At 38.0% G+C, this 12,688-nt stretch overlaps 1 long non-coding RNA gene across 12 annotated transcripts in view; it reads right to left on the bottom strand.

Annotated features, from left to right (window-relative positions):
- The window catches only part of LOC121094466, a 261,158-nt gene that overhangs the window by 152,521 nt on the left and 95,949 nt on the right, over positions 1 to 12,688 (bottom strand). For all 12 annotated transcript variants that reach the window (XR_005829849.1, XR_005829847.1, XR_005829846.1 and 9 more), the window contains 4 exons: positions 9,215 to 9,384; positions 7,025 to 7,094; positions 4,707 to 6,012; positions 331 to 467 (listed from right to left, as the gene is read on the bottom strand). This is a non-coding gene — a long non-coding RNA (uncharacterized LOC121094466). The remainder of the gene's footprint in view (positions 1 to 330; positions 468 to 4,706; positions 6,013 to 7,024; positions 7,095 to 9,214; positions 9,385 to 12,688) is intronic.

Below are 12,688 nucleotides of genomic sequence, written 5' to 3'. Positions count from 1 at the left end.
TGCTCTTTCCAAATTAAGAATGAACATCAGTTTTGCTCTTATTTTTGTCCCAAATCCTATGGTTCATCTGTAACAAATGCAACAAGAACTAGGTAACTTGTATTTTCTGGGCTCCCAGAGAACTTTCCTAACATGGATCACATGCAATTAGTCACAGTCAGGTAGGTTTAACATTGAAAGCCATTTCTGTTCAGTTAATTTATATATTGGTAAGAGTATAGTAAAGTTAAACTGTGCAAAGGAATAAGAGGTACTGAATATTTTAAATATTGCTTGTTGTTGTTCACTGCTGAGCTACTATCCACCTTTCACAGGCATTTCTCAGCATACCTGTAAACTCAGCTTCTGCTGTGGTGCAGTTTGTATCCAAGATGATAACGATGTTTCACCTTTGTCAGATTGAATCAGGTAAGAAATAGTTTGATGTTCCAAAGGCCCTCTGACATGTAAGATGGTAAAGGACAGACCTGCAGTAAAAAACAAGAGAAGTGGTTTTCTTGTAATAGTATAGACAAGAAATTCCAGATTATCCCCTTAAGAAGTTTAGCACTACCACTTAGTTCATGAGAGACGAATACTTTGTGAATCACTCCTTGTCTCTGGCTCTATTACAGATGGCACAATGGTGAACTGCCTCACTCAAAAAGGAAACCAGGACCACTCTTAAGAGAAATTAACTGAGGACTTCCAGGAGCTTACTTAAAACAGCATTCTCAACAAAAGTGGTACTTAAAAATAGAATAGAAAATCATGGATCTAAAAAAGTTTTTTGCAACAATTCCCTTAAAATTTGTTTCAATCTCTCTCAGAGGAATTTCTAACATTTACTTGATTTTATAGTCTCTACTATAATCATGAAAGGAGGTCCATCAGATTTGTCAACATACCAGTTCCAGATCATGTAATTTATAGAAAGATCATATCATTCTGATGCCAGAAGTGGTTTCCTCATCTCAAAAATAAGTATTTTGGATGGTCTCTGTTTCTACCCAATCTTTTTTAAGGAAAGATCTCTATTTATGTAAGCAGGCACAGTACCAAATGTCACTGGAATCTTTTTCATTTATACCACCAGTCCCACATAATGTCCTACTAATAACAAAGCTGTTAATTTTAGCAATTAGACTGCATATTACAGGTTCAAAATAAGGTTTACATGAGATTGGACAAACTCATGAAATGTAAAGCCACTGAAGATTACTGAAATTTATATAAATCTGGAAAATTGCTGAACACAGGGAGAGGAATTGGAAAAAGTTTTACTACAGCTTTTACTTATCCTTACAGCCTTCACTTTTGGTCACAAATGCTCATGTATGTGGTCTTTCGGTCTGGCATAACAGAGTCATCCTTGTTTTGTTAAATGACATGGAGAAAGAATGAAAACATCGCTCCTCTTTATCACCCCAGGAGTCATCACTGCGTCACTGATTCAGTGTCTTACTCCCAGATTTCCCCAAACTCCAGTTTCAGTTCAATTTTTTTAAAAGGTTGACACTCTTAGTCAGGGTAAAAGAGATTCTAAATAGTTTTACTATTTAAGTTTAAAGCATTTGAAGCTTGCCTTATTGCTGCTTTCCATGCTTTATTTTCAGCTGCTGACTGCTAAATTAAAATACTTGGGCCTGTTGCGATTAAGTTAAATAGCTTTACACTCAGACTACTGGCAGCTGCAAAGTATGCAGCAAGATTATTTTTTTTTTCTTTCTAATTAAGTTTCTTAGCATAAGTGCCATTTGTAGAATCAGAAAAGGAAACACTTAAAAAGACTGCATTTGCCAGGCTCCCTCTCCCCAAGGCAACTATGCATCTAGAGGTGAAGCTACATAAAGGAAAAGGACCTGGAGGTGCTGGTTGGCAGCTGGCTGACCATGACCAGCAGTGTGCCCAGGTGGCCAAGGCCGCCAGCAGCATCCTGGCTTGTACCCAAAACAGTGTGGCCAGCAGGACCAGGGCAGTGATCGTCCCCTGCATTCAGAACTGGTGAGGCCGCCCCTCAAATCCTGTGTTCAGCTTTGGGCCACTCACTTCAGGAGGGACATAGAGGGGCTGGAGCGTGTCCAGAGAAGGGTGACGAGGCTGGGGAAGGGTCTGGAGCACAGCTCTTATGAGGAGCTGCTGAGGGAACTGGTTGTGTAGCCTGGAGAAAATGAGGCCCGGGTGAGACCTTACTCTCTACAACTGCCTGAAAAGGGCAGGTGGGGGTCGGCCTCTCCTCCCAAGTAACAACTTGTAGAACAAGAGGAAATGGCTTCAAGTTGCAGCAGGAGAGGTTTAGGTTGGATATTAGGAAAAAAATCTTTACTGAAAGGGTTGTAAAGCACTGGAACAGGCTGCCTGGGGAAGTGGTTGAATCACCATCCCTGGAGGTATTTAAAAGACATGTAGCTGTGGCGCTTAGGGACATGGTTTAGTGGTGGACTTGGCAGTGTTATGTTAGTGGTTGGACTCGATAATGTTAAGGGTCTTTTCCAACTTAAATGATTCTATGATTCCATATCTGCCCATCTCCTAAATATTTCCTTGAGTTCTCACTAGCAAGCTCAATTGGAAAATGTCCGCAGGGAACAGAAAGTGGGTTTTGTCACTCAGAAATGTCCAAGTTGTTTATTTTAAAAATCTTCAGTTCGGTATGTCGTGCTTTTAAAGTCCTTTACTGATCATCCATAGAAGTTTATAAGAGTATCCACATTATTTTTTTCATTTTGTGCTAATTGCTATACTTCAGTTTTGTACAGAAGTGCCTGACATAATGATGCCATTGTTCAGAGTAAGGATTTCGTTTCCAGAAAAAGCTGTATTTACTGAGGAAGAGGCATATTACCAAAACCTAGATAAAATGAAATGTGAATTCCATTGTTGATATCTATTTTTCTACAATCCAAAACATTATTATATCTGCAATTCTCAAATTATTTCAGAAAAAGTGCCAACATCATAAAATACAGGAAACAATAATGAGAAGCCCTGTTGCCTCTGTGGTGGCACCTTAAATTATTTTTGATGAACGAGGCAGTCTTCCAAAATTTCCTTTTCAGAAATCCAAGCCAATACTCAGATTGAATAAAATACACTTGGCTCAGTGGCAGGCAGTTGCAGTCTGGGGGGAAAAATAAGCCTTCAGTTTCCCTTCCCTTTCCCAAGACACTTTCGCTTAATAGCACAAACCCACAGGACCCAGACTGTTAGCTCACAAAGCCATATGCTTTTTAATAATCTGTGGGAACCATATGAGTATTTAACTAAATGCTATTCTACTTTAGTCAGCTTCCTAGTCCCAGATTTCTTTAGCTTTTCCTTCATTAATATATTTAAATCTAAGCAGCTTTCCCTTGTCTTTCTTGTCTTTACTTAGCAGTTTAGTAGTTTGAAGGACAGACAGCTGAATGTCTTGCAACTGATTTTTCTTTTTAAAAGAGCCACCAATAAGTTTATGTTTAGTCACTGAGAATAAAATAAGCTTGTGTTGTTCATGTCAAACAAACAAGAACAAGAAAGGGCACATACTACATTTTATTTCTATCTTTGCCATAAGAAAGAGAAGCCAGTATTTTAGTGCCTCATTTACCTCTGAAAGGATGGCAGTAAACTTTATTACTGTGACATTTTGTATGTTCCTTAACTTGAATTGCTTGTCATTCCCTGTTCTTCCCGTTTACAGCATTGGTAATCAGCACAGGGGCATGTGAGCCAAAAAATTACAAAATAGCCACTCAAAATACAGAATACTAATTCTTTAAAATTTATATTTACAGTTCTTTAAAACTTCATAGCTCTCCACTGGCTTTTTTAGACAGTAGCTTGCTTCTACATCACTTTTTGAAGCAAATCACCAGCAGGAAGAGTAAGCTATTTTGCTGTACCACTGCCCTGCAACATCCACATGAGCTGACATTCTGATTGACAGGAGTACAAGTTTCCAGTGCAGATCAACCACATCAATGGGACAGCAAAGGAGGTATACTTTGCAACATGTGCTAGAAACATAAATAAGTAAATGATATGATTTACCTCAATCTTTACTGTTCCTCTACCATTGTGACCTTGGTGTAATCATTAGATAATGAATTACAAGTCGTTGCATTCACTGTGTTGTGTTTCTTACTACCTGGTGACATTTAAATAAATTACGTTTTCCTTCATCTCACAAAGATTATATCCTGACTTTGTCCTTCATTTTTCTCCACATTGGTAAACTGTTAACATACTTGGAAACAGAGCTTATCTGCTCAGCCCTACATACCTCTAAAATTATAGCTGAAAAAATCTGAAAACAAAACTAAACAAAAAATGCCATGGTTTTGTCTACAAATAAGCATAGACTGATCTACAGTGATGAAAGTATGAAATAAGATGTGCATCAAGACCAATGATTCACAAGTCAACAGAAGATGGCAAACATATACACCTTTTGAAACCGTATAAACTGGTTCAGTTCACTCAGCTACAGTTTCAGTTATACGCCATTCTATGGATCTGATCAAAGAGTAGAAAAGGATGAATTCTAAAAGCTTAGGGAAAAGCATAAGTAATATCTTGGATTATTCAGTTTGTGAAGAAGAAAAGTGTCAGAACTAAGTGGCTAAACTGCTTTCTCGGGTGAAACAACAAACCCATTTGTAGCATTAGCAAGGTTTAAATATAAATAATATTTCTTTGAATGACATACTGAGTTACAGCAAGCAGTGGTAAATAACAGTACTTACTCCTCCAGAACTGTCCAGATGTGCACTCCACACACCTAGGTTTCTTCCCTGTATTATCCTCTGTGTTCAGACAGGCCCATGGGCTATATCCTAAGATGTCAGCAACATGCAGGTAACTAAGCTGCCACATCAAATTTGAATATTTGCATTTCTTAGCACTGCCAGGAGCAAAATGAAAGGTTCCTGATTAGAGTAATACAGTGAAACTACACCAAGGTAAGACTGAAGGGACATTAACAGGTGTACAAGCAAGAAGGCATAATCTGTCTCAGAAAAGGGCATGTTTCATCACTATCAACAAAATCACACATAACCAGATGACTCCTTTACACTTCCAAAATAATACTGAACAACCCTAGCAGGAACAACCATGTAAATGGCTTCCTGTTATGACTGTGACAGAAATGCATGTCATATATAGAATTTGGGACAGAAGCATTTCTAAATCCAATGGAAGGATGAAGATATACACTGCTTTTAAATATATCCCAAAAACTAGAAATGGCTGAGAACACAAAAACAAAATTCAGGGTTTTCAGAAAAGCTTTTTCATAGATCTGTGGTTTCCTTGTACAAATTTACTGCACATAGGACCATATTCCAGACCTATTGCTTTGTTGTAATCTTCATCCAGCAAACAAGCAATAAATTCCAGTTCATGAAAATGGTAAGAAACAGTGCTCCTTTTGACCAGCTAGCTGTGTTCAACTAGAGTTAGCACTGAAAAAAATCAAGTTGTGACATCAGTAAAATATATTATAAAACCTTATCTGTTCCCACAGAATTAATTCAACAATAATTGTATTTGATTCTCATCCAATTCTATAAGATTTTTCCAGAGGCATTTAAAAGAAGTGTAATTATAATTTAGGATTAACTATAAATTTTAAGGAGAGGAAGGAAGGAGAATTCATGTTACCATGAAATAAAATAGAAATGTTATACCAAGAAAATAAATTAGTCTGAAATAATGCAGACAGAAAAGGCACATGTGCTTTTCCATTTTTCTCTGGTAATTGGTTGGTAACTTGGGAACTTTCTTCATTTCATTCATGCCAATTATTCTAAAATTTCTGCTGCCATTACTGACCATGAGCAGGGAGCTAGCTGGTGTGTCCAGACTGTCAACAGCTCACAGTAGCACGTTTCTAGAAAACAGTTTCTAATTCTTAATTTAAGTCTGGCTGCTACTTAGTTTGATAAGGAAATCTTCCCACTTAACTTGGTCTTATTTTATCTTCTCCAAGGAGCTAGGCATATGTGAATCTTTCTAGGTCTTGTATATTCTTTAATAAGGAATGAGTCTCTATGGGGGAAAGAAACAGCATGAATTAGAAAGGGACAAGAATAGGAAGAAATCCAAAGCCACTAGAAATTTGAAATTCAGAATAAAAATATCTCAGTTTGTATAGCTATATATCAAAAGGACATGTATAATTTGGAAGTCAGCTCATCATTAGATCTGTATTATACAATGAAGCATAAGCTTATTTTTATATAAAACACAGAGTATTGGTCCTTTTGCTCACAGATCACCAGAACTGAAAGATGTCTGGTTCAATTATTTCTCCAAGATTTTCTGCAGATATTTCATAATCCATAAATGTCGCTTATCAAACTGCAATTACATCGCCTCTTTGCCAGCATCAGCATTTGTCCTTATCAGCATCTTCTTTTCTGTCCCTCTCCAATCCTTTTTTCTTTTCCCCACTTTCTGTCTCTTATTCCTTATTAACCCATGAGACAGCAATAGTGAATGCACAGAAAGCACAATGATACACTGTCACTTACATAAAAATTTTGCAAAGAGCTTTCCAGCTAAGCAACTGAAGTGGTTAAGTACCACTTTCAAAAGACATTAGGTTCCCAGCTGTCCATGTCACCCCTTTGCAAGGAATTACTGCCCCACACCAAAGCATAGCAGGGTAGATGCATGCAACCCTGCTCCCCAAGTTCACCCTATAGCATATTAGTAATAGAGTAAGTAATAATTAGTAATAACTGTAATACTAAGCTGTGAATGAGAGTGGCAGAGGCACTGGCACGCAGCTCACGCTTCTGAGGCAGGAACTTCTAGCAAGGACTGGAGTGTAGAAAGGTGACAGCAGAACTCCTAAGTGCTCCCACTAAATCACCCAAGTCCATCCGTCAAAGTCCCCAAATTGCCAAGTATGTCTCCAAAATGCTAGTGCAGCGTTTGGAAACAGAAGAGCCAACAACCATGACACACAAAGAAAGCTTCTCTTTAGAGTAGTTAGCTCATGCTGACCCTGTGACTGCTACCAGCACAAAAGAAAGCTTTGAGCTAACTCTGGTACCTTTACAGGACAATGCACTGAAAAGCCTGAATGCCACTGTCCACTGAGATTTCAGTTCCTCACTGCCTACCTGAAAAACAAAGAAAGTTCATAAAATCACTGTGTGTTTTTGCCAGAATAAAACAGCCCTAGTGTACTAGGAAATACAGCTTTATGTGTCAACATTTCTTAATTAAGTGTTCTAATGTGCACTGTGGAGGCACAACTTTCAGTCTCATTCCTGTGAGGAGAGGTGGCACCTGTCAATCTCAGTGACAAGCCATTCAACATTTTAAGCATTGCTCTGACACCAATCCCTTCTATGAGGTTTCACCAACAACTGCTTCAGCTTTTTCCTGGTAAAAAGTGAGGAATTCTCCCATAAGAAGGAATATGGGCTAGTAGGAAGTACATGCCAGAGTAATTACGTTATTTGATAGGTCTTGAGAAAACAGCAACTCTTTTCTGACTAGTTTTATAATACATCACACTTTGAACTCTCCATACGCAGAGGGACCCAGGGGCATCACTGCTGGTAGTATTTTCTCGTAGTGGCAAAAACATATGTACAGCAACCATAAACAAGTCAAAACAAGATAAACTGTAGGGCTACATTGGAAGTTGTAACAAATTAGGACCCAAAGACCACAAGCCAGTGAGAGTCAAAAGTTTGTGAGGGTCATACGAGCCTGAAAGTTTAGTGAAGTACTGTCAAGTCTAAGCCCTCCTCTCACATTCTCTGAAGATCTCCTAAGAATACAATTTGACTGGTTTCCTGAGTCTCTACTTTTCAGTGCATACTACAATGCACGTTCAATTTAGATCAGCTACCTTCTTTGTTTTCCCTCTGGGACTATTAAGGATGTGCCAGTGGCTTCAAAATATTGCTTAAAAGACTTAAAGTAAATTCCTGGTCAAATATTAAGCTCCATTCATCTTCCTGTGTTTTTTAAGCAAAAGAGGGTTCTGGAAAAATCATTTGGGAGACATAATAAAGACCATGCAAGCAATAACAGAGTTGATAAATCATTTATGAAAAAAGTAAAGGGAGAACATTCCCAATGCCAATGCAAGAAGCATTTCCACTAACATATGAAGCATAATAAATACACTCCATTTTAAAAAGGACAATTAGATAACTGCCATACCCCAGCATGCGCTGAAGTGGGAAGACGTGAATTATGACAGAAAGCAAGCAATCCAGTTGTCATTCAGCCAGTTTCCTTAAGAGGCGAACTTCTCAGTGAGAAAATAGGAGTATACCTATCTGATACGATACAACTCAGTGAATGAACTCAGGCTTCTTGAGAGACAGCCTCAAACGTTATTGCAAAGACTAATGTACTTTATGAAATAACGAACCGTGTACTTGTAGTCTTTCATCAAATGAGTAGACTGCTGTTCATCTACAAATACTGTCTACCAATAGCAATCGAGAGACGTGGGTTGTTATTTTTATTTTCAGAATTTCCTTTATCAATAAAGCATTTTTTCCACAGAAACTAAACAGAGTAATGACAGTGTCATAGGAATCTCATTCTTATGAGGCTCAGGTCTTGCAGTCTCAGATGGTATGCTTTAGCACACTCACACCTATTTCACCAGTCTTGCAAGTTCACTCCTATGAATGATCCCAGCCCATGGTGTTACAAGGTCACGTTAACTCCAGATAAAAGAACTGGCCTTTAAAAAGTTTTGGCTGCTTTCAGTTACAAAACGAAGCTTTCCAGGTTAAAACGTTACCACAAAAATTGAAGTGTTGTTACCATCTTTGAAACTTGTGCTCAGTGGACATTCAGGAATGAATTAATTGCAGGCTCAGCATCAATTCCTGACACCAACCAAGGAAAGACTCCAAACAAATAACATTGGCAATATGTAGTAATAGCTACCTGATTTCCACGTACAATGTTATACGAATGGAATCCTTCCTGCCTTTATGTATGTGCTAAATGGTGATTTTTACCAAACACAAATCCTCTGTTGAGTACATTTAGGTTTGCATTATTTAAGAATCATTAAAATTCACTGAACTTTATGCAATTAGTCATGACATTGTATAATTATTTGCCCTTTGTCTTACCCACTGTCAGCCATTCCAAATTTGCACATATTAAAACATTCAAATAAATCGCAAGTGTATATGTAAATTTAAAGCAATTAAAGGGATTTTGTTTGACCTTCGCTACTTCATAAAACAGGTTAACTCACCTAAGAAAACCACAGGAATCAGATGGCAATCTAGAATTGGGATTAGCACTTTGCTCATGTGTTCAAGTTCTGATGTTTGTTAGTAACAACCTTGATCCAAGGTCTGCTTAAACCAACAAAAAAGAATGTCTTCTTCCTTTAGAAGCATTTTGGATCTGACTTTACATTATCTGCGAAGAAAGAACAAGCCCATTTCTTACTTTAAAAAAGAAAAAACTATCTCTAAGCCAAACAAAATAGAGCAGTCCTCTACATTTATCAGTGAGAATTAACTTGACAGAAAGACATTAAGGATTTTATTAACAAAACAACTGTGATAACAAGATTGAACCAACAGCAGTGCTAGAAATCCTTCTACAATTATTTCCTGTAACGTGAATATCTGCATTGTACAACCATAAGGTCTGTTGACTGTCTGAATTGCTCAAAACTGAGCCTTGTTCCAGAAAAAAAACCTCCCAGGAACCTAGTACAGAATCAGGGAAAAGATCACACAAACAGATGACCTCTTTCCTGCTTACAATTCATAATTTAGTTAGTGTCAAACAGCAAACCAGACTTAAATAATATTCTTCTTATGAAGATCAAACAAATGAGGAAGTATAATTAGTAAAACTATAATTATCAGTGCAATGTTCCCATTACAGCTATAAAGGGAAAGTGTCTATAGAATAAAGTCTCATTTCCTTTCTTCCAGGATAACCTACCACTCCAAAAAATGACAAAACCATGAATAATGCAGGATTTCACTTGCTTTATGTAAAAAAGGTCCCTGCATGTAAATTTCAGATGAATCCCACAGTCACCGAAAAATCGACTCATTTGGTTTCAGAATAGTAAATGGAGAAAATAATACTTCCCTTTTAGATGACTGCACTGTATGCCTATTTTGCATCCTGTTGAACACTCAGTGAAGAATTAACTGGCATAAACATCTCAGCCCCTTACCCTCAAGGTGCAAACAGCACTGCTAAGAGCCTTCTTCATTTTCAATTTCGCTATTTTATTCAATAAGCATACTTGCATTGACAAGATTGCCAAAAATTAGACAGCAAAACATTAAATAATAAACGAGGATAATTAGATCACATTTGAATACCACTTTTTGTAACTCCAGTGAGAGGAAAGGAATGGAGTGACAAGGTCTCTGATGCTTTTGTCCCTGAATCTAATTCTATTAAGTCATTTACTTGCTTTTGAACAGCCACCAAAAGGTAAGATGGAAGAGCATCCCACATGATGCAAAATTACCATAGTTTTACATTTGTCTTGAAAGAGAGTTTTACAGCACACACCAGGGAAAGCAGCAGAGAACTTGGTACCACATCCTGGTGTCTGTTTACAGCAATCACCAAACCAGACCAGGTGTGAGAATGATCTACTCTACACCCTGTCTCTGACAGCAGGTCTGGGCAGGTACAGGAGAGGCAAGCACAGAAGCCTGCCCAGTCAGGATACAGTATTTTTGCTGATGAATTCTTCAGTTCACATCTCTGCAGGACTTTATATTAAAAACAGGCATCCTGTGATGTGCCTTAGCTATTAAACCTTTATGCAAAAGGTGGATGCAACTGGCAATATGAGAAGCTAAAGAATATTACGTGCCATCCATGCAGTCCTAAGGAGTTAACCCTCATCTGACCACAGAAACCCTTTCAGGTTTTCTTCAGGATTAAGGCCGCATCATTCTCTTAGCCACAATGGAGATCTGTCTTCTCCATGTCTACAACTCAAGCTGATTCCAGCCATGTCCAACAGCCCTTACTTCCACCCCTAAAACCAGTCTTGCTTACAAATAGATGAGCCTTGTCACATCTGTTAATTCGAAGTGTGTTCAGGAGTACAATGTTGTTTGCAGACAGTCTGAATCAGTCTTAGCAACTAAAACCTAAACTTTTTTTAGCAACCTAGCATTGGTGATACAACCTCATATCTGTTGATGTAGCATTGGGATGCACACAGGATCCAAGAAAACATGTATTTTAGCAGCACAGAGAGGCATTAGTTCAGTCATACTCTTAATTCCTATGGTTCCAGTTACTGCAGTTTAAGTTTTTCTTTACAACATTTAAAAATATCTGGATTTCGGACAAAATTTGAGTTTTCACAATCAAAATTTTAATTTCTTTTCCAAATATCTGTGCTCACATGAACATAAAGAGTCATTAAACATCTGAAATAGTTTCCTAGCCATGGGATTCTTTGATATAAAGTCTACTGTCTGCATCTTGAGACAAAAATGATACACAAATTTCATTCACAGGAGAGCATCTGAGAAGGCATCCCATCAATGTGTTTTAACACAGGTCTCCAGCTGAGAAGGAGTAAAACCTAGACTATAATCATGGGCTTTCTTACTTGGAACTAAGCCATTCTACTCTGGAATGTAAATCCTCAGGTAGCATATCAAAGTGAGTATTTTGCTGGTTGCAAATTGACCACAAAGACCATTATGATAAATGGCTACGTCAGGTGAACGGCAAGTTGTAACAACAATCAACAGCCCTTGTAAAGTTTGTATTTGTTGTTTAAAACCAAACAGAATAAAAACTGTCTCCTGGCTGAGGACAGGGTCACCTGAAAGAAGGTCAAAGAATACTTTAATAAGTTAAGATGAAGGGCTCTCAACACCTTAATCTTCCTACCTGTGACGCTTTTGCATGAGGGGAGGAATAACAGGGGATTCCAGCACATGTGTGTCAAGTACACGAGCCGTTTCACACTCAGTATTTTATCTGCATCACAGACTTCTTCAAAATTCTAACATAGAGGTAACGAAGAAATGGTGGCTGCCAAGGAGAGCTTCCTGTTGTATACTGTCTGCAGCTGCCCATTTCTGCATCATCCTCTACTCACTGTCAAATGTTAATAGCCACCAAGCCATGGATAAAATAGAACTACTGAAAATTATCAACATATAGAAAGGTTCTAGACGCACTAAAATACAGAAAAAGACCATTTAGGGGGAAAACACACAACATCCATTACCTTGTTTCTGTCACTTTTCCTTGTATGTGCTCAAAAGAAAAAAAAGTCATGCAGAGGCACACATGCTGGATATTTTTTCCTATAAACACATCAGGCAGTCTCCAGAGCATAAATGGACTGTTACTCCATTTCACCCATAGAGCTAAACAAAAAGGCCAGGTGCTTATGGATTTGACTCACTGAACTCAAAAAACTGCAGTGAGTCATATGTTCCCTGCACTCACTGTCAGGTTGTCATAGTAATGATTTCTCCCCGTTGTTTTTCACTTTACAACATGACTCCATGGGATGGACTGTACTTAGCTCAGCATGGGTAAGTGTGTGTATGTATATAGATATATAGATATATTAGGCAAGGGAATGCCATCGCAACTTTGGCTTTTCCCCTCACTCCATTAAAAAGCATCCCTCCATTCAAATGGCAGCCTGTTAGAATAGTAGTAGTGTTCCTAAATGAAGTGAGGCAGCTACTATATGCACATAAGC

Source organism: Falco naumanni, chromosome 10 (genome assembly GCF_017639655.2).
Source record: "Falco naumanni isolate bFalNau1 chromosome 10, bFalNau1.pat, whole genome shotgun sequence".
Classification (NCBI taxonomy): Eukaryota; Metazoa; Chordata; class Aves; order Falconiformes; family Falconidae; genus Falco; species Falco naumanni.
This window is presented reverse-complemented; position numbering and strand designations above follow the sequence as displayed.